Raw genomic sequence first — 22,628 nt, forward strand, 5'->3', positions numbered from 1 at the left:
GAGAGAGAGAATATGTGAGTGTCAGTTCAGTGCCGAAGAATACGTTCGCATGGAACACGTGGCAACTTTTGAAGCACTAAGGTCCACCATAGTTCTCCTGGACCCACCTTTTTATGGAATGTATGCATTGACAACACTGGTCAAGGCTATTAAAGTAAGATTTTGGTAAAATCTTTGTGTAAATGGGTTAAAGTTTTGGAGTGAAATTTGTTTTAGATTTTCTTCTATCTTTTCATTTTTTCTTTTTTAGGATAGATTAGATTAGATTTTTTTTTTTTTTTTACATGAAACAAATCAAATGTATGTCGTTTATAGTACAGAAAATGATAGTACTTCCCATTTGAATACTATCCAGCCAGGAAGAAAATTTTGGAATTTAAAAAAGTTTAGAAATAACACTTATATTTGTCTTAATATATGAAAATTAATGATTAAATCTGTAGAAAGAATCATACAATACAACACAATTATATCAAGAAATCATATAATACAACACAATCACATCATATTGAGTAAAAATAACATCTAATATAATTAGCAAGAAAAAAAAAACAAATCATATCCAATTAATTCACATTTAGAAAGAAGAAAAAAATCATAGATATGATATAATATTTTTGGAAGTTAAGTGTTATACTTATATAGATGTATATTGAGGAGTTCACATTTTTTTTTCTCTCTTATATAAAAAGTGGTTATTGAAAATTATTGGTTAACATTTATTTTTTTCTCATTAAAATTTACAGTTGAAATTAATATCGTTTAATTAATTAATTAATTATTTTTTAAAAAAATTAATTTTAAATATCTAAATTTAATTTATTTATTAAAATATAACTTACATAATTATTTAAAAATATCAACAAAATTAAATAATTATTTTTTTTATATAAATCTTAATTTAAATTTGAATTAGATATTAATTCAATTAATTAATCATACTTTATAAAAAATATTTAATTAGTTATATTGTTTAAAATATTTAGACTATTGTTACTTATTTTATTAATAAAATTAGTTTAATATATTTTGCATAAATAAATTTAAAATTTGATTAAATTTATATATTTTAAAAATATAATCAATATTCTATTAGATTTAATTATTATTATTATTTAAATTAATAATTAGGTAGTAGTAACTCTAATACAACTCTAAGAAAATATGTTGCATGTTACTAATACTTAGTTTATATATGTATATATGTATACTAGTTAATATTAAGTGGAAGGAAATGGCTCCATGTAGAGTCTAGCTTGTTATGAGCTGAGGGTTTCGTATATACCCTTTCTTGTTATGAAACAGTGCCTTTTCTTTCTTACAACTACTGCTTTTCACGTTGCTTTCTTTTCTTTCTCTGAGATATGTCCTGTTTTGGTTTGGGAGTTTTCTAGTGTGTCGTCTTTATGTCAGCTGAACACACCATGGAAAGAGCTTTAAGTAAGGATGTTATGGTGGAAACAGTAGATGAGAACATGAACAAACTACTGGAGCGAGATAATGCCCTTGAAAATGGAAATTCTAGAACTTTTTGAAGACATCACGCTGGAGGATGTTGTGACTAATAAGGCTTGTGTGGAAAAGGTTATAGGGTGCAAAGATATGCCAGCCTCTGTGGTTAAAACGATTCTAAGTGGTGTGTGGCGTAGACTTGGGCCATGGAGGATGAAGAAATGCAAGAATGGAGTTCTTGGTTTTTTCTTTGAACATGAGGATGACTGCTCTTATGTCCTGCAGAAGAGGCCTTGGCTGGTGAATGGAGTGCTTCTGAACATCAAACCTTGGCCAGTGGAAGGGAAGGTTCGAGTTGGAGAATTCGCAGTAGCCAAATTCTGGGTCTAGATACACGGGCTCCTTACTTGAAGTCTCACAAATGATAATGCACCCATTGTTGCTAAGAAAATCGGATCATTTGTTGAAGTCGATGGAAAAAGGAAAGCAGAGTTAGTTCGAAGAGGTTATTTAAGAATATGGATTGATGTTTGGGTATCTCATTCGATTCCGGCGAGGTTTTTCTTGACTGCAGATGGGAAACCGGAGTCCTTGGTGCAGATTAAATATGAAAAACTACCCATGCTCTGTTTCAATTGTGGCAAGTTGGCTCACTAGGACAAAACATGCCATGCTCCGATGACAATGGTCACTCTAAAGACTGGGGAGGCGGTGCAAATGTACGGTTTATGGATGAAAAGTGATATTGGGAAAAGCAATTGTTTCAACTCAAAGGGGAAATGAGTTCTCAAGATGTCTGTGGAAACAGGGGACACCCCCTGAATGGGAGCTGAATGGAAGAAATCGCAGAGGTTTGTGGAAGCAGCGTATGGTGGTTAAATCCAGGTCGACTACTGGTGGTGAGTCGACGGCGATTGGGGAGAAGACGGTGGTGGTAAAAGCTCCGGCGTTGAGCTGTCATGTGAAGGACAAGGTTAGTGGCGAGAAGGACAATCATTAGTACGATCCTGGTACGAGTAGTGGGAATGTGGAGAAAGGAATGGGTACACAAGGTGATGGATTATGCTCAACATGTCAAATGGTGGGGACCCTGGAGCTATTTTGGCGGTACCCCAAAACTTTTTGAATTTACCAAGCCCTGATTTTGCTAACAATCAACATGGGGAGGATTTGATACCTGACTTGGGCCCAACTCTTGCCCAAAGCATTGAAGTACCTCATGATTGGTTGTGCGTCTCTCAAAAACCACATTTGTTTCCTGAACCTACCCCAATTTACTAGCCCAATGATGATAAGGAAGCCCAAAAACTCTTTTTTCAACTCTACAAACTAGATTACTTAAACCTCTACAAGGCCCAACAATCCCTTCTCTCAAACCCCCCCAACCTTTCGGAGATGATTACTCATTTACTGGGCAATAATAGGAAGAGGAAAGCCCACACGTGGTACCAATCTTTCCTTGTAAATTCATGTTTTTCCCCGCCTTTATGCCCTGCAACTGAAGAAAGTAACAGGGAAAATGAAGCCATTCCCTCATCCAATGGTAAATTCTCTATTGGTGTGGGCGATGAGGGATCGTCATCTAAGATTGAAAATCGAGAAAGGAAACCAAGAGGAAAAGAGAAGCTCTACTCCACAAGAAGATCCTCAAGAGTTAAAACTCGAAGTGGTAGGAAGAAATATAACATGGTTAGTAAGTCAAGAAGCGACTGCAAAAGGAAATTTGGAAGAGATTTTGGCTAACTGTGTGGAGATGGAAGTTACTTATGAATAAAATTTTGGTTCAGACGAGGAGGCGGCCGCAAGCATGCCCCCACCATCATTATGAGGTGCCTTTCGTGGAATTACCGCGAACTTCGTAGACCCGCGACGGAGAAAACCCTGAGGGGTTTAATTCGAGATAGTAACGCTGACATTATCTTTCTCTCAGAGACTAAGGTGGATAAAGATCTATGGTGGGTGTGATGAATAGGTTGGGATTTGTAAATTCATGTTGCATACCAGCAATTGACATTGCTTGTGGCTTTTGTGTGGCTTGGAGAACGGGTTTCAGATGCAATATTACGGAAGTTTTCGAAGCAGGTTGCTGTGTTAAGGTGCAGCTTCATGGGGGTCTACCTCCTTGGTACGTCTTTTGTGTATATGGTACTCCTTATCATGCATTGAAAAAACCTTACTGGGAATGGCCCACAAACAACATCTCTTGTTGTAACAACTCGTGGGTGGTTATAGGTGACCTCAATGTCATTCTTGATGCTTCGGAAAAGGAGGGGGGTCAAAGCTTTAACAGAAAAGAAGGGGAGTTCCTTAGGGATTTTCTTTTCAATACGGGGGGTGGATTTGGGTTGTGAAGGAGGATTTGTCACCTGGAAAAATTTGAGAAATACTCACAATCAAATTCATAAGCGGCTAGATAGAGTAGTTGTTGATGCAAATTGGTGCACTGAATATCTTAAGGCTCGGGTGGTTAAGTTTCCTATTGTGGGATCTGATCATGCTCTGATCTGTCTTCAAGTTATGGGCGAAGTGAATAAACTCAAGTATCTGTTTCGATTCCTAGAAGTTTGGACTTCACAGCCTGATTGTGGGAAAATTATTAAGAATTCGCGGATGAAAAGTATCAATGGAAGCTCAGCTGCTAAACTCCTGGGGAAACTCAAGGGTATGAAGTACGATCTAAAGAAATGGAATCAAGAGGTTTTCGGCTTTAGTGATAGAAGGTTGATGGAGCTTCCGAGAAAATTGATAGGGATTCAAGGTGATCTGATTTCCCAAGCAAGTGTGGAAAAGGAAGCAGAAGTTCAATTGGAGATAATTGAAATGGAAGGGAGAATGGACAGAATTCGAAGGCAATAATCTCGTGAAAATTGGCTCCGTTTTGGAGATGCGAATACAAAATTCTTCCACACCTCGACCATCATCCGTCGCGGATGAAACTACATTGGAAGTGTGGAAGAGAAACTTGGAGTTTGGCTCAACAAACGTGAAGATGTTAGGAACTATTTCAATAAACATTTTTGTGACATTTTCGATTTGGAAGGGAGCAATATTGGAAGTGAGTTTAACACTGTTTGAAAACAAGGTTACGATTGCTGAAAATGAGTTTATTGGTAGAATTCTTGATGCTGAGGAGATTAAAAACACTGTCTTTAAGATGCACCCTTTAAAGGCGCCTAGTCCGGATGGCTTCCCAGGCATTTTCTACCGTAAGTATTGGAGCACTGTTGGTCCTCAGCTTTGTGAGATGGTTAAAAGTTTCTTTGAATTAGATATCTTAAACAAGAAGCTGAATCATACTTTCCTTTGCCTTATTCCAAAGAATTCTAATGCCTCAAGGTTTGATCACTTGTGTCCTATAAGTTAATGTAATTTTGGCTATAAAGTTATCTCTCGCATTTTGACACACAGGATGAAAAGTGTAATTGATCGCTTGATATTGCCTTTTCAATTAGCTTTTATGTCAGGGCGATGGATTGCTGAAAGTTCAATCCTTGCTCAAGAAGTTCTACACTCAATCAAATCCAAGAAAGGGAAGTGTTAGATTATTTTTAGTATTAATTTTAGATTAAGTTTAGTATATTTTTAATTAAGTTTTAATCGTGTTTGGAGCATTTTTACGCTTGTTATATTTTATTTTTGCAGATTTAAAATAGAAGAAGATTAAAAAAATATCAGAAAAAAAGATGGGAAAAAATATAAAAATATCTCACAAAAAGATGACATTTAAAATAGAGAAAACTGTGCAACAAAATAAAGTTGGAACTTCAAGCCTGAATTTGACTATCTTTTGATTAGATTTTAGAAAAAGTCAAAACATAAAAGTTCTAGATCTCTCTTTTATCTTTTCGAAACATCTTGAATTGTCCAATTTCAAGCAATATCGAGAGAGTTATAGTCAAAATTCTATCAGACGGTGCAGCAGAAAAAATATCTCGTTTGAAGTTTCCCAAAAATTTAAATCCGAATGGGAATTTAAATATGTGCGTTTTTTCCATCTTTTTAGGCATTCAATGCCTATATAAAGGGCAGAAGGGAGTTAATTTCATCAAGCAATTTCAGAGAGAAATAAACAGAGAATACAGATGTGAATTGGAGAGATCAACTACAATATTGGAGACATTCTTTAGAGGGTTTTCAACATTCTTCTCTTCTCTATTTTCATCTCTTTTCTTAAAGTTAATATGTGTTATTGTGCTCTCATAAACATGAGTAGCTAAACGTTTAATTAGGGTTAGATGGAGATTGTTTAACATTGTTTTATGGTTTTAATATGGTTTATTTTTCCCTCTAATTTCTATGTATTCTATTTCATTTGTGCTTAACTACTTTTAATTGCCTGATCACCAATTAACTGTCTATGATTTTGATGCGAGATCTGAGAAGTGAGTGTTAATTATGCTATAGTGAAATAAAACTGAATTTCGATATAGGACGAGAGTACCTATATGGTTTAGATAGCTTATAGGGTTCTGTGTTTAATGCCTGTTGCCTGTTAAATTTATCACAAGAGTAGAAAGTTTGCATGTAATTGAGATTTATATATCTGAGAAGACTATAAATTACCTTAGTAAACCTGCTATTGCATAGAAATTAACATTAGGAAAATAATCATATTAGGCCATAATCAATAGAAAGAATTGAAATCGAAGCCCTAGTTTTTATTAACTGTCAATTTTCTTAAATAATTGCTTCTTACTAGTTTTCTTATTTTTAATTCTTTCTTAATTTTTATTTAACCAAATAGAAGTAAAAGTTTAATTTCAACGTACTTAACTACAACCCCTGTGGGATCGACCTCACTCTTGGTAAGTTTATGTTGGGTTTTATGCCCTAAATAAAACTCATTTCAATATAATCAGATTTACTTATTAATATAGATCAGAAATAACATTTAATGTTGCATGGTTCACATGATTTATTTCATGATTATATGTACATAATGTATAAATTCATCTGAAACCCTTTTCACATACTTTATCATGTTTATTGTGCCGTCAACACATTGAAAAGTAAACATGACTATGTGAATAAAGTTTCCTAGATTTATCAGACATAGGGTTTTACTGATATGATAATCTACAACAGAGTTTACTTGCATTTGGAGAAGTGCTATGTTCTTTTCAGAGCATTGGTTAAAGTAAAGCTCAGGTTGGATGCATGGAGTATGCATCGGAAGGGACCGATATTGAACTTTGACTTAGGTTTATTAAACTTACCGTGATATCTATTCAAGTCAATATCGCCTAGTTGATCCTAGATCAAATGATCTTAATCCTGATATGATTAGGGTCAATCTCGAGAGGCTATTCATGTTCTTTGATTTGTTAGTTAAGCCTACTTTTAGGTCAGGGTGATACGTACATTTTGGGAACACGGTAGTGCAATTGAGTGGGAGCGCTATCATAAACATGGAATCTATAGCTTCTATCTGGCGAATAGTAAGCAAAGGATGATCTCCTTCGAGCTTGACCAAACGAGCATAAATGGTGGAGTACTCATTTCACATAAGCTGAAATATCATTTATACGGGGTCAAGTGTTTTAAGGAATAAATACATTGTAGGGTGTAACGGTAATCTAATCCCTTTACAGTGTAGATCATTCATATAGAGGATCATTGATCACATTAGGATTATAACAATGGATAACTAATGATGTGTCTATATGGTGGAACATATAGAGCATTCTATATACTAAGAGTGCAATTCTAAGTTCTATGCGTGGATTCAACGAAGAATTAATAAGTTAGTGAATTTTAGTGATAAATTCTTGATCTACTTATTGGAATCTCGGTCATATAGACCCATGGTCCCCGCACTAGTTGAGATAATATTGCTTGTAAGACTCATATAATTGGTTTTGATTAATCAATTATAATTCTCAATTTAGACTATGTCTATTTGTGAATTTTTCACTAAGTAAGGGCGAAATTGTAAAGAAAGAGTTTTAGGGGCATATTTGTTAATTATGATACTTTGTATGGTTCAATTAATAAATATGATAAATGACAATATTATTTAATAATTATTTATAGTTATTAAATAGTTAGAATTGACATTTAAATGGTTGAATTAGAAAATTGGCGTTTTTGAGAAAATCAGATGCATAAAAAAAAAAACTGCAAAATTTCAAAAAGTGAGGCCCAAATCCACTATGTAGGGCCGGCCACTTTTGTAGGGTTTTTCTCTTTGATATTTTCATTATTTTAATGCCAAATAATTCAAACCTAACCCTAGTGGAATGCTATAAATAGATAGTGAAGGCTTCAGAAAAATTACACTTAAATTTTCTACTTTTTTTCATTCAGAAAAAACTAAGCCTTCTCTCTCCCTATCTTTGGCCGAACCCACTCTCTCTCTCTCTTCCTCATTGAGATTTCGAAATTCTTAGTGTATGAGTAGTGCCCACACACAGCAAGTGATACCTCAATCATAGTGAGGAAGATCGTGAAGAAAGACTTTCAGCAAGAAGGAGTTTCAGCATCAAAGATTCAGAGAAAGAGATCCAGGTTCAGATATTGATAATGCTCTGCTACAGAAAGGAATCAAGGGCTAGATATCTGAACGGAAGGAGTCATTATGTTCCGCTGCACCCAATATAAGGTTTCCTAAACTTTATATGTGTTTATTTTATCGTTTTAGAAAGTTCATATTTAGGGTGTTAATAAACATACTTGTGAGTAGATCTAAGATCTTGGTAAAATAATTTCCAACAGTTTACTACTTGTAACGATACGTACACTTGCTTGTGCAAAATATCGCAACAGGAAGGTGGGAGCTATTGCCATCAAAACAGACATGAGTAAGGCGTATGATCGCTTAGAGTGGGACTTTATTCGTCAGGTTCTTCAAGCAAATGGGTTTAGTTCAAAGGTTGTCAGCTTGATTATGCAATGTATTACGACAATTAGTTTCTCTGTCCTGCTTAATGGAGCTCCGTTAGCTCCCTTCAAACCTAATAGAGGCATCTGACAAGGGGATCTGTTATCCCCCTTATTTTCATTCTGTGTAGTGAAGTCTTGTCCAAGCTCATTGTAAGAGTTGAAAGAAACTTGGAGATTACTGGTGTTTGTGTTGCTAGGAATGCAGCACATATATCCCACTTATTTTATGCTGACGACTCCATCTTCTTTTGTCAAGCCACGACTGTGAATGTGGACCACATGATGTATTATATCCAAAAGTATGAGTGTTGGTCTGGGCAGAGGGTCAACAAGCAAAAGAGTGGGCTGATCTTCTCACCAAATACCTCCCGGAGATGCCGTGAGGACATCAAAGGAAGATTGGGAATAAATAGCTTAAATTCAAAGGAAAAATACCTTGGAAATCCTTTCTTTTTCACAGCTAACAAAAAGAGGATTACCAATTCCTGAAGTAGAAAATTTTGGGTAGACTTAAAGGCTGGAAGGCTTGCCATTTGGCTCAAGCAGGGCGATCTATTTTGATTGGTTCAGTACTCCAAAGTATACCAAATTACTTTATGTCTATGTTCCTTGTACCTAAGACTCTCTGCAGTGAACTTGATAGAATTTTATCTAAGTTCTAGTGGCTTGGTATATCGGAAAGGAACAAGTATTGTGCATTGAAAAGTTAGAGTGATATTTGCCAACCGAAAAAGAGTGGGGGGCTTGAATTTAGAAGGTTTGCTAACATGAACTTGGCTCTTCTCACAAAGCTTTTTTGGATGGTGTTGAAAGATGAAAATAAGGTCTGGGTTCGTGTGCTAAGAGATAAGTATTGCCAGCATATGTCCCCTTGGTCAATGGAAAAGAAAGTCAGTGATTCACGTTGTTGGAAGAGTATTCTTGAGGCTCGCTAAATCTGTATTGATGGTGCAGGTATAATTATTGCAGATGGAGACAGTGAGTTATGGGATAGACCTTGGATCCCCCATAGAAACATGGAGGAGTTGAAAGCTAATTTCAATTTCATAAATAACCATGCATTATGAAAGATTAAAGACTTGTTTATAGATGGCTTACAAAGTTGGAATGAGGAGCTGATTCGAGATTGTTTCAACTCGAATATTGCAGCTGAGATACTTAGGATCAGCCCTATGGATGAAGGATCTGATATCTTGTTTTGGAAGGCCTCTAAATCCTGTCAAAAGCGCCTACTGGATAAGCCAACAAAAGAGATTCAAGGAGCCTTGCAAGACATGGGATAAGCTTTGGAAATTGAAGATTCATCCACGTCTTCAAATTTTATGCTGGAAGATCATTTCTGACATACTCCCGACTAAGAGTCGGCTTGGTGTTGATAGGGGAGATCAATCTTTGTGCAATTTCTGCAATACGGAGGAGGAATTCACTTTTCATCTTTCTGTAAATGCCCCGTTGTGCGTAGTATCTGGTTTAGAAGTCCTTGGAGACTTCGAATCGATAATCTAAATTGGAACAACCTTAAGGACTTTGGCGAGTGGTGGACTAGCATTAAAGATGGAGATCTGACCACTTTTGCAGCATTCGTTTGTGACACGATCTGGAGGTGGAGGAACGATATAGTACACAAGGGAAGAGTTTGTGTTTTGGAGGACACCTATGCAGATTGCAGGAAAAGGATTAGTGAGCTCCAATCGACTCACTACTCGGTTGTTATGGATATTTTACCAGAAAAGGACAGGGGAGGTGCTTTGCCAGCAGAATTTCATTGATACTAGTTGCTTCAGGGTCGATGCTTCTGTAGTCAGGGATGAGGCTGGCTTTGCTGTAATTTTTGTCAACAGTACACATGTTAAAGAATCTCTCATTGTAGCTAAGTGTGGCATGGTCTACAACGTCCTTGAAGGGGAATTGCCGGGTATTCTGTTGGCTCTTCAGATGGCTAGTAATGTGGGCCTTAGAGTGGTGAAGATTGAAACGGATTCAAAGGTTGTTGTAATTACTTTTTAGGCTGGTTCAATCCCACTTTGCTGGAGTGTTTTTCATTTGTTTTCTCAATGTATCAAGTTGTGTAAGGAGTTCCAAAATGTTGAAGTGACTTTTATTCTTCATGCTGAAAAACTTTGTAGCTGATAAGTTAGCTACTTGGGCTAGAGTAACTTCCTCAAACTGTAGGGGTGTTCTAACGGAAGTGGTCCCCTTTGTGGTCACTAGTTTGGTGTAGTTTGTTTTCTTCAATAAAATTATCCACTTATCAAAAAAAAAGTTAATATCAAGTGCAATGGGCGTTTATTTATTTATATTCTTAGATTTTATTTTGGTTATGTATATTTTTAGTTATATATATATTTTGGAACGTTATTTAATAAACAATATTATTTTTTATTAAAAAACTTTTAATTTAAGTGCTATTTATATAAAAAAAAATATAAAAATATTCAAAATTTATTGTTAATTATAATTTTAGTTTAGCCGTAATAATTTAAATATTATAATACTTTTCATTTTTTTAGAAATATCACACACTAATTTTATTTTATTTTTTAAAAAATAATAATAGAAAGATATATATTTTTTTTTTTTGTAATTGTAATAGATAATGACTTCACAATAGTAATTCTTTTAAAAAATATATAAACACTTTTGATTTTATTGTTTAAAAAGAAAATAATAATCGAAATATATATTTTTTAAGTATATTGATTGAGTAAAAATACTGATAATAGAAAGATATATTTTAGATATGTGCAATGGATTTAAATTTGAATTAAAATATTTTTAAAAAAGTTACTTTATATTATATAGCCACATTTTTTTTTTTTTTTTTTTTTTTTTGACAAAGTGATTAAAATCACTCATGAATTTACGACGCCCACGTCCGCCACCGGCGCTGGAACCTCCTCGAACCAGGATAGCTCATCGTCTAACCGCAGAGCATGCTTTGCCAACCATAGGCCGCTAAAATCTAAGAGCGAGCCCCATGGGACAAAACTGCCCCCGGAAATTTAGACAATAAAGCTATAACATCTTCTAACAACGCTCCCAACTCAATATAATACTGAAGTTCCACCTGAAAAAAATCAAAAAACAGAATAAAACTTTAATTAGAAAACTACTTAAACTGAATAGATTCAACCAACCACCAATACTAAGTAACTAGATCTCCCTATAAAATACTAGAACTAGCCAAAGGGAGTACCCTTTGGCTAGTAACAACTAAATTATAGCAATATACTTCATGACCTTCATAGGATCCATATTCCTTACCTTTACCCTTTTAAAAACAAACATAAATAAAATTTTCCTTTTAATACCCATTATTCCTTAAATATTCAAAATATTATATACTAATTATTTCATTTTGTCTCTTAAAAGTATTACTTATTTTTAGACTAAAACATGTCAAAATTCTTAATAAATCAAATTGTTTATTATTTTATTTATAGCGTAAAACATGGTATCTATAATCTTTATTCAGCCTAAATTAAATCAAAATTGTATTAATATCCTTAAAATTTAAGATTGCACTCTTCACCTTCAAAATACATTTTTTCTAATACCACTTAATCATACATTTAATTAATAAAATTAAATTAATATTAATTAATCCAATTCGTTATTATGACATAATGCTTCCTTATTTATTATTTAAAAAGATTACCTCCTAATTATTATACCATTCAAATTATTATAAAAACCATTCATATTAGTATCTTCCTATACACCTAATAAGGCAATAATCTCAATACTTCATTAGCATTTACTTCTAATTTATTTCAATATCTTTCCAAAAATAAAATAAAATAAAACAAAAAATTCTCAATTCACAATAAATGTTCCTACCTCCAATTAATTACAAATCTCACATTTATAATTTATATACAAAAATTAATATTATGTTATCCATAATAAACTAATGAGGCAATAATCTCATAATTACATATCATAATTGTTAGCTATTAAATTTTATAATATTTTTTATAATTAATGATATCTTGTAATTTTAACCAAATTATCTTAAATAATTAGGGCCCAGCCATAAATCAGGCGCGAAAACCTTGAAAGGCACCAAAGCCATAAAGAATGGCGCAGCTCATCCATCAAATTTGTATTTCTTCCATAAAAAACCTAATACCACTCATCCCTAAATTATTTAAAAATACAAATAATGTAATAATTTTGGTACATTCCCATAATATTGATAACAAACAAAATTCCTTTATTAGTGTTCTCACCTCCCTTTATTACAAATATATCTGAAGCAATATATTCTCATTGACCATTAGTGTTCCCACCTCCCTTTATTACAAGATCCTCAAGATTCTAATTCTTCAATTTATTTAATTAATTATAATATTAGAATCTGAATATTAAAATTCCAAAAACAAAAATTCCTTAAAAAAATAAACCAAAATATAGCTAATAGGAATTAGCATTTAAAATAGACCCTCTTAAACTTTATTTCAGTTTAAAATATTCTTTAAATCATACCTTAACTAAAATAATCTTTTTATTCCGACTAATAAATCTGTATAGTGCATAACTTTAACTTTAAAATATTCTTCTGTCAAAATTTTCTTATACATTCAATACCAAATAACATGAAAATTTAAACAAATTACCCTAAATAATTAGGGACCCAACCATGTAATAGGTGCTAAAGCCTTGTAAGGCGCCAAAGCCATAAATAATGGCGCAAAATAGAACAAAATCAATATAAAACAAATCTATAACAAAATACAGTGTATCACATTATATCAGTTCACCCAAAAAAGAACAAAATCAATAACAAACAACAAGATGAAATCAACTATCGACCATTTCAGCCTTCAACCCAACACGACACTGACCGAGATCTCCCAAGCTCAAAACTAAATTTAAAAATTTAACTCAAAAACTTCATCCCAAAACTATACTTTAAGAGCCTTCAAATGAATAACGTTAATTGGTTCCAAAAGCTCCCAATGAGAATTCAGTAAAAACTTTAAAACACCAAAATACAAATAAATCTGAGACTACAGCTGATTAATTTGGACTAAAAAGAGAACAAACATAGTATTAGGGTATAGCTATGCTATCTAGCTCACCGAACACCCAACTTCACAATAAAAGACAATAACAGAACTAAACTCTAGTGACCCATTACCATCACATTTGGGTGACATTAACAATTTACTCCTAACATCTAAATCTATGGTCTCCCCAAATTACAATTACAACTCTCTTAACACAGCATACTCACATAAGTACTCTGAAGAAATAATTTTATGGAAAATACCCAAGAAAAATAAAAAAGAACGTCCAAATTGAAAGCCCAAAAGAACTAAAAAAGACAGCATAAAGGGAAAGTTATTTACCTGATTAATATCCCCTTTACGCGCCCCAACATGAAGCAAAGTCCAACCTCTATCATCCCCTTTATATAGCCACATTTAATAAAAGATAAAAGATAAAAGATAAGAGAGATATGTATAATGAGTTTGAATTTAAATTGTAATGCTTTAAAAAAATAACAATTGTTATATAGTCACATTTAATATAATATAGAAAAAGAAAGTATAAAATTTGACATGCGGAGCTTATATATCATTTTTTTTTTTTTTGTAAATTCTCTTTGTCAGATTTAATTAGATTTTTTTTTTGAAAGAAAACGAAAATAATCCATTAAACGGCACAAAACTTGAAGGTCAAAAAATACAAATAAGAACATAAAAGCAAACAATTAGATTCATAAGAAGTTTGGGCCACCAAACACAAGACCCATCTAAAATAAGCATCCTCTTTGCTAGAGAATGAGCAAAAGAAAAAGATAAACTAAAGAAATATTTTTGAACATGAGATATATCATTAAGCACTATACCAAATTTATTATGACGAACATCCTAACCATTGACCACCAAGAATAAACAAAGGGAATCAGAAACAGTTGCAAAATTTTTGAAACCCAACCAAAGACAAAGGGAAAGACCATGAAACAATTCCATTGCCTCCGCAACATGAGGCTCAAAAGTACCAATCAAAGGAAAAGCACCAAAAAACAACACTACCTCATTGGATTCCAAAGCAATCACTCCCATTCCCATCTTCGCACCCTCAACAATAGCGCAGGATCATCAAAAAGATTAATCTCACCCAAAGTCAACTCCCTAAAAGTGTTAGAATTAGCTCTCGGCACCAAACCTGTACGTGGCTTACCAGTGCACGAAGAACCACCACTTTGACCGTCTTAATACATCCAAAGATAATTAATGGCCTAAGGACTAACCATATTATACGCTAAGAACTTGTGATCATGAATAAATGTATTGCGCCTATGCCCAATGCGCCAACATAGAGCAATAAACTCTTCCAGTTCTTGTTTACTCAAAATAAGCATACAACCCAACAGGAGCTCATAAAAGTAAGAAGCATCTTTTAAAGAATCAAGACCTTTAACAAGCAAATGACATAACCAAAGCGCATGAATGGTAGTATCATTATTCTAAAAGCATATAGGTCAAACATTAGAAGCATGGAGGCCATGACGAGTCAAGTTGGCATAGGTTGGCAAGAAATTTAAACTTGCTTTCCAAGAAAAAAATTTTATTTGTGGGGGAAAGATTGAGGCCCAAAAGGATCTTCCACCAACGAGAAAAGCCAAAAGAAGTCGATTCCTGGTCCCACCCCAAACTCAAAACAGAGCTCCAATAACTACTCTTATTAGAGTACATCCCATCATCAAAAAAGTGTCAAAGAAGCATATCATGTCTTTCAAACAAAGAGTAAGGAATAGACAAAATAGCGTTGGTCTCCAGTGTGTCAAACATATCCTCAATAAGAGAAGAATTCCATTTACCAGATTCAAGTTTGAGATCACTAACCAGTTGAGGAGTAGGACCCTTTTAAAATAATAAGCTCGACCCACATGGTGCTTTAGAATCCATGCATCCTCCCGAATCCTAATAGTATCACCTTTCCTAACCAACCATCGACAACTTTGCCTCCAAAGATCCCCATCCTAAAGAATGCTTTCCAAAGAAAAGAAGCATGTTTTGTCTCTTCGACATCAAGAAAGGAACCATTAGCATAATAAAAACCCTTCATCACTTTTACAGCTAAAGAATCAAGATAGTTAAATAATCGGGCAGTCTGTTTAGAAAGTAAGGATTAATTAAAAAGAAACATATCTTGAAAACCCATACCTCCATCATTTTTATGCCAACACAAGCAGGACCATGTACACCAGTGCATCTTCTTCTTATCATCATCCCCACCCCACCAGAATCTAGCACACAAGCGATGCATCTCATTAACAATACCCACCGACAAATGAAATAGACTCATAGCATAAGTAGGATTGGCTTGAATGATAGATTTAATAAGGACCTCACACACCCCTTGAGGAAAATAGCCTAGACTTCCACCCAAAAAGCTTGTTCCAAATCTTATCCTTGATGGATTGAAATAGGCCATTATTACTTTTTCCCGCAAAATAAGGGAGACCGAGATATTTATCATAACAGGGAACAGGAGGGACTCCTAAAATATGAGCTAGATAATCACAAAAATCTTATGGCATATTGGAAGAGAAGAACACCGCTGACTTATGTAAATTGACAAGCTGGCGTGAAGCATTTTCATACTGGAAAAGTATTTCTTTGAAACGAATGCAACTAGCCACATAAGCTTCAATGCAAAAAAATTGTCATCCGCAAATAATAGATGAGAAATCATAGGACCCCTCCTCCTGCAAGTGGGACCTAAAATAGTGCCCAGACCAATCTCATGTTTAATAAGCGATGCAAAACCATCAACACAAATTAGAAACATGAAAGGGGAAAGAGGGTCCCCTTGTCTGAGACCTCGAGATGACCCGGTGTGACCAATTATCTCCCCATTAACATTAGAATAAGTCACAGAGGTAATGCAACACATAATCAAACCAATCTAGCCAGGATGAAGCCCAAACTTAGACACCATACCTTTGAGGAAGGCCTAATCAACTCTATCATAAGGTTTAGCCATATCTGGCTTATAAGCAAGAAAACCCTCGCACCCTTTCTTGTATCGTTTAATTGCATTAAGACACTCAAAGCCAATGATAACCTTATTTAAAATCAACTGTCCTGGAATAAACGCGCTTTGCTCTTCAAAGATAATTTCATCCAAAATTTCTCTTAAGTGATTGGTGATCATCTTAGTAATGATTTATAAAGCACATTGCATAGATTAATGGGCTGAAATTCACTAGTAAGAGAAGGAGACTTCACCTTAAGAATCAAAGTTGTTATCCGTATTTTCGGATGGAGGACACTTGTAATTCTAAGATAGTTTCAGCTCAGTTGTGCTAGGCCCTATCGCAGGCCCAACCAAGATAATGGACTGGATCCATTAGCAAAGTCAAGCCTTCTGGATGCTGGACAGATGACTCGTCCACACAAGATACACCTCCAGCATAGCGTATCTCCTAATGGCATCGAACAAATCTTCTAGATGAGTAATTAATGAGCATCTAGATTCATATCTTCTGATTAAGAAAATAAAGTAATTATCAATCAAGAATTTATGTGTCTTTATTATCAATAAAAGCAGGACACAGTTTGACAACTATCAACGTGATGTGGCCTCTACGTCAGAAGAAAATCAATGCCTCATGGATTAAGCCTCACCAAATCAGCCCAAATGTCATAATATAATATTTGTATTTACCCTATCAGTGGGAAAGAACCCTAGCACTATAAATATAAGAAAACTCATTCATGCAAAGGGTTGGAATCTCATTCCTTGAGTGCTTAGGAAAATTCTAGGATTCAAACACTTGGGTAAATCATAAGGCTTTTATAGTCTTACCATAATAATATTGACTCGTGGATTAGAGTACTTTAATCCTTGAACCACGTGAAAACCTTGGTCTTATTCCTTGCCTATAATATATTTCTTTCAGCTTTATTATATTTTATCAGTTTCTAAAATTCTCAATAAAAATTTTGGTGCTTTCATTGAGAGTTGAAGAAAGAAGTAATACCAACGAAATTGTATATTGCAACAATGGTAATCACCCAAACCACTGTCGACAAATCTGGTAGTCGTGATGGAGATACTCCCATGAACGATATGAATCCTGCTACTCGGATGAAAGCAGGAGTTGATGGAGATCCGACAGAAGCGAACATTTGTCCTACTTAGAAGACTCATTATACTAAAAGTATGTTGGCGAAAATCCCATTAATGAAGAGAACCCAAAAGATCTAGAGGATGATCCTGAGGATGAAGATCCTGAAGATGGTAGAAAAGGCAAAGAAGATGAGTATTACTATGAGCTAGATCCTACAATCATTCAAATGGTTGAAGAACTCGCTAAAACTAAGAAGAAGTTAGCAAGATTAAAAACCAGAATTGAATCAAGAGGAGTGGCTCACGATGAAAATATTCTTGATAACCCTGCTCCTTAGGAAAATAATGCTACGAAGAAAACAAACCCAAAAGTCCCTAGAACTAATGATCCCACGAGGGACAAAGGAATAGTTGTCATGGGAGAGCCTACAGAAAAGACTACTCTAACTGATCCATGAAATAACACGAATGTTGCCAACCAACCTTTACAGAAAAAGAAGGTGGCCAATGCTCTAGAGTAATGTCGCTCGATCAATCTGTAAGGCAGAGTTGTGCGGGGCGATAGGTCGAGTACTCATGTATAAAGGCCTACCGCTTAGGGAAGGAAAAATTGCTCTAGTGATTTGGTTAACTAGAGTGTTGGAGTAGAGGAGGTTCACCTAGCTTTAGAGGGTAGTTATTCAACAGTGGACCTCTGAGCACGTTTAGATGCAAAAAAAGAACGAGCCAGAGGTGAGAAGGCAAGACCTTATGGAAACAACCTCATAAATCATATCAATGATAGAGTTCATGGGCGTGAGTTCTAGGATGACAGTATAAAGCGTCTGGAAGATCAAATAGCTGAATTGGCCAACAAAGCGTCTTACCCATAAGCAAAGTGGGGCTATATCTTATTCGAAAGAAGAAGATATGTAACCATATACAAAAAGAATAATAGAGACACCCTTGCCGAAACTTTTTAGAGTGCCTCAGATTGAGTTGTACGAAGGTAGGACGGACCTAGGGTCCACCTGTCTAAATATATTCGATTGATTCATGTAGCGAAGGCAAGTGATGATGCAAAGTGCCTATAATTTTTGTTAACTTTATCAAAGTTTGGCAAAGATTGGTGGAAGAGATTATCTCCTAGATCCATTCGTAACTGGAAATATCTACAAACGATGTTCAAAAAATAGTTCATAGCCGCGAAGGATTATGACATGGAGGTCAGCTCGTTGACCAATATAAAACAGCAACTAGGAGAGAGCCTCAAGAAGTATATCCAAAGAATGATGGATGCAGCAGCAAAAACTAAGGTCAACAATGACATGAGATGGTGGCCTCAACTTTAGGGATATCTACTGGATCCCTGTTAAAGGGAGATTTGCAAAGAAAGAGGTCTGATACATTTCAGATTTCTTATCCAGAGCTTAAGGCTTCATAAATTCGGAAGAGGCTTATGTCCATGCTTATGGAGTACCTCTGGCACCATCAATAACCATCAGTAGTTCAACACTGGCTCCCCAATTTTCTGCTCCAACTATTGCTCCTCCCAGAAGTGTATTCGCGACTTTGACAGTGTATGGACCTGACGTCTCAAGAAAAACTTCTGCATAGACCAGTTTTTCCAGCTTCAGGATGGCATAAACTGAATGTAGTGTTGCCCCCAGACAGACGCATCAACAAACGTAAGATTTGGAATTAAATGTGAGTCATTCATAGAACAAAAGAAGTGCTAAGAATCAGAGTCACAGTGAAGCTCCAAAAAATGAGAGGACTCATGAGCAAAGATATTTTGAGTATACTAGTTTGGTGAATACTCAAGAAAATGTTTACAGGGAAACTTGCAACAAGGTCCATTACAAGAACCATCGCCTATGTACAATGGTGAAAGGCATAAAAGGGACCAAAGAAAAATATGTGAATACCACAACGATGTTGGGCATACTAAAAATGAGTGTGATTATCTAAAACACAAAATCAAAGGATTTGTAAGGAATGGTCATTTATCCAATTGGGTATGGATCTAATCATCTATCCCAGATAGGATGTGGCTCATATGCAACTGTTTGTTCCTGGACAACAGGATACCTTAAATCCTCCTCAAGGAGTAATTTATCCTCAAGCTTTAGGAATACATGCACTAGGAATTCAAAAACCATGTCTTACAGGCCCCCCACCAATCCCCAAGTACCTAAGCCCATTCAGGCTCGTAGACTATGTAATCTTTATCAGCCATGCTTTGCTTCACCTACGGTTGATGGCCATGTATCAACCATATCTGAGGTCCACACATTGCCCGTAGTACCATAAAGGCTCAGAAAAGATACCTCAATGAGCTATATAGGGGAAATATGTGTTCTTGTCCAAACTTCTGCCCAACATCTAAGATTGATGAACATCCCCAAATCACTTTCACCGAAGAAGGTGCCAAGCATGTGCATTTGCCTCACAATGATCTTGTTATGGATTTTCCAACATGCAAGTATACGTATCATTCACAAGTCATGGATTCATAAGAGTTAAGTCGATCCCACAAAGACTATAGTTAATTACCAAACAATTAAATTCCTAATTCTATTTGGTGACAATAAAAAGAAGAAAAGATTTTTTATTTCTGCTAAATAGAAAACAAAGAAAACAAATAATTAAGGTATAATTAATAATGATTAAAGCTTAAGGTGATTAATTTCAATTACATCTACTTTATATAGTTTAACATAATTTAATTCTCAATTTTAAATTTTCATGTGATAGCGGATTTACTAAATAAACTTATATTTGGGCTAGGACATATAAATCTCAACCTACATGCAACTTTCTACTCTCGTGATAAAGTTAACAAATAGGAGGCATTAAGCATAAAAATCCTAAATGCTACACAAACTATATAGGTACTTTCATCCTATATCAAAATCTGTGTCTATTTCAATATAGCATAATCAATACTCACTTCTCAGATTTTGTATTGAAATTATTAAACAATTAATTGGTGATCATGCAATTAAAAATAATTAAGTATGAATAAAATAGATACACGTAGATAATTGGGGAAGAACTAAATCATATTAAAATCAAAATAAAGTGTCAAACAATCTTCATTAACACCCAAATAAAAAGTCTAGCTACTCATAATCATTGAAAACAACTGACAACAATTAATTAAGAACGTGAAAAATAAATTAGAAGAAAAAATTCATCGAAAAAATAATGTTGACAATCTCCATAGCCGCCTTCTGCCTCTAATTTTTGTACTCCCAAAGTTGTCTCCCTAAAGTGTTGAAAATTGGCCTTTAAATAGCCATCAGAAAAGATAAAAAAAACCTAAATTTCACAGTTTAAAAAAACCAAAAAAACCCATATCGATAAATAGCGTTGAAATAGCCTAAATATCGATAAAACACAAAAACTTAGTTGCTGGAAACACCCTAAATTGGTCCACCATTTTTCATGGTTCAACCTTGGAAAAATGGTCCACCATTTTTACAGTACCCTATAAAAACAGTAAGTCGTTTTTCCTGTAGAAACAACCTAACTTCATGTTTTACACATTAAACCCAATCAAATCTTCTTCAAATCTAATCAAACTTTCCAGAACAGTTAATATAGCAAATCAAACATATCCCACAACTTTATTACCCAAAAAAATCAAAATTGAAAACCACCATGGGTGCTCAAGCTTGAGTTCCATGAACTCAAACTTGGTTTCCCAAATAAACAATAGCTCAACCACCCTTAGAATAACACAACAACAGATAATTTAAACTTAGAAACATGATTTAATACTCTTCTAATTATACAGAAGATAACTCAAGCAAATTCAATCTAAAACCTATTTTTTTCTTAAAGGAATTGAAATAGAAAAGGTTTGGGCCAAGCTTACCTTAATCAAATTCCAATTGTCCTAATCCTTGAATCAAAACCTGGGCTGAATTGGAGCAAAAACCAGAGTGGAAATTTTTGGTTTCCTTGGCTTCTAGGGATTTTGAGAGAGAGAGAGAGAGGGGAAGGTGATGAGGGTGTTATGTTTTTTTTTTTTAATTTTACTTAGAATAAAACATTTTCTTTTTAGCCTAGATACTTCTAGGTGCAATAAAGACAAAGAAAAAGTAGAGTTTTATTATTTAAAAGGAAAAAGACCCTACTGCCCTTACGTAATTATCAAGCAACTTCAAGAACTAGTGGTAAAATGGTCGTAAATACTTACCCCAAAACACCTCAAATAAAACAATACTAACTATACCTCTCAATTTAACTAACACTTATTCTATTACCGTCGTGTCATACTTCGCCCAACAGTTGAGTTTCTACGGTTGCCGAATCCAAAAATATTTTATTTTAAAAATAGTATATACTATACCCATATATATCAATAAAATCTCCGTATTTAATAAATTATGCTTGTTTAATTATTTTCTCAAAAGTCCCTAATTATTCCATAATTAACTTTAGTAAGATTATAATCTTACTCTAATATTTACAAAACTACATATTTAATAAAATATGTCTAATAAAATATAATTATATTTTCAAGATATTACATAGTTAGTAGACACAATTAAAGTTAACTGGATACTCCATCCTGATGGGTACAAGAACAAACATCTTTAATGTTACAGAGTTAGTGATTCCATACCGGAGACCACCACCTATTAAGAAAGATGTGAAGAAGAGGGACATAACCAAGTTTTGCAGATTCCATAATGACTATTGACATGATATTGAAAAGTGAAATAACTTGAAGGAGGAAATTGAGCTCTTCATTCAAAAGAACAAGATATGGCCACAAAGTTAAGTAAGAGACTCTTGAGGATGTGCTTCCAATAGAGGAAATGCCAAGCAAGCATACTCATTTTGAATGCAAGCCATTTAAGTTTGGGGAGGAAGATTCTAGTCACCTTTTGCACCCCCAAAATGACCCATTAATTGTGGAGGTGCAAATAGCAAACATGATGGTAGCCTGAACAATGATTGATAGTGGAGCATCAGTGAGTATCTTGTTCAGTTGCTTTCTAGAAGGCACGTGACTAACAATCAAGGACCTAGAACCATGTGAGAACCTACTGTATGGATTCTCTAGGGAAGGAGTGGCCCCATGTGAAAGTATAAAGCTGCCTCTAAATGCCCAAGGGTCGAAACATGTTGACTCAGCTTGTTGTAATTGACATACATGCTCCCTATAATTGCATGATAGGGAGGCCAACATTGTATGAACTCTGTGTAAT

The 22,628-nt window shown here is 34.6% G+C and overlaps 1 long non-coding RNA gene across 1 annotated transcript; it reads right to left on the reverse strand.

The window, feature by feature from the left end:
- Nucleotides 1–11,139: 11,139 nt before the first annotated feature.
- LOC115695804 (uncharacterized) lies at nt 11,140–21,420 on the reverse strand. Its single transcript, XR_004007558.2, has 3 exons — nt 21,287–21,420; nt 13,689–13,747; nt 11,140–11,401 (listed from the first exon to the last, which is right to left on the reverse strand). It is a non-coding gene; the product is annotated as an uncharacterized LOC115695804 (long non-coding RNA).
- Between the last annotated feature and the right edge of the window lie 1,208 nt (nt 21,421–22,628).

This window comes from Cannabis sativa, chromosome 6 (genome assembly GCF_029168945.1).
Source record: "Cannabis sativa cultivar Pink pepper isolate KNU-18-1 chromosome 6, ASM2916894v1, whole genome shotgun sequence".
Taxonomy (NCBI): domain Eukaryota; kingdom Viridiplantae; phylum Streptophyta; class Magnoliopsida; order Rosales; family Cannabaceae; genus Cannabis; species Cannabis sativa.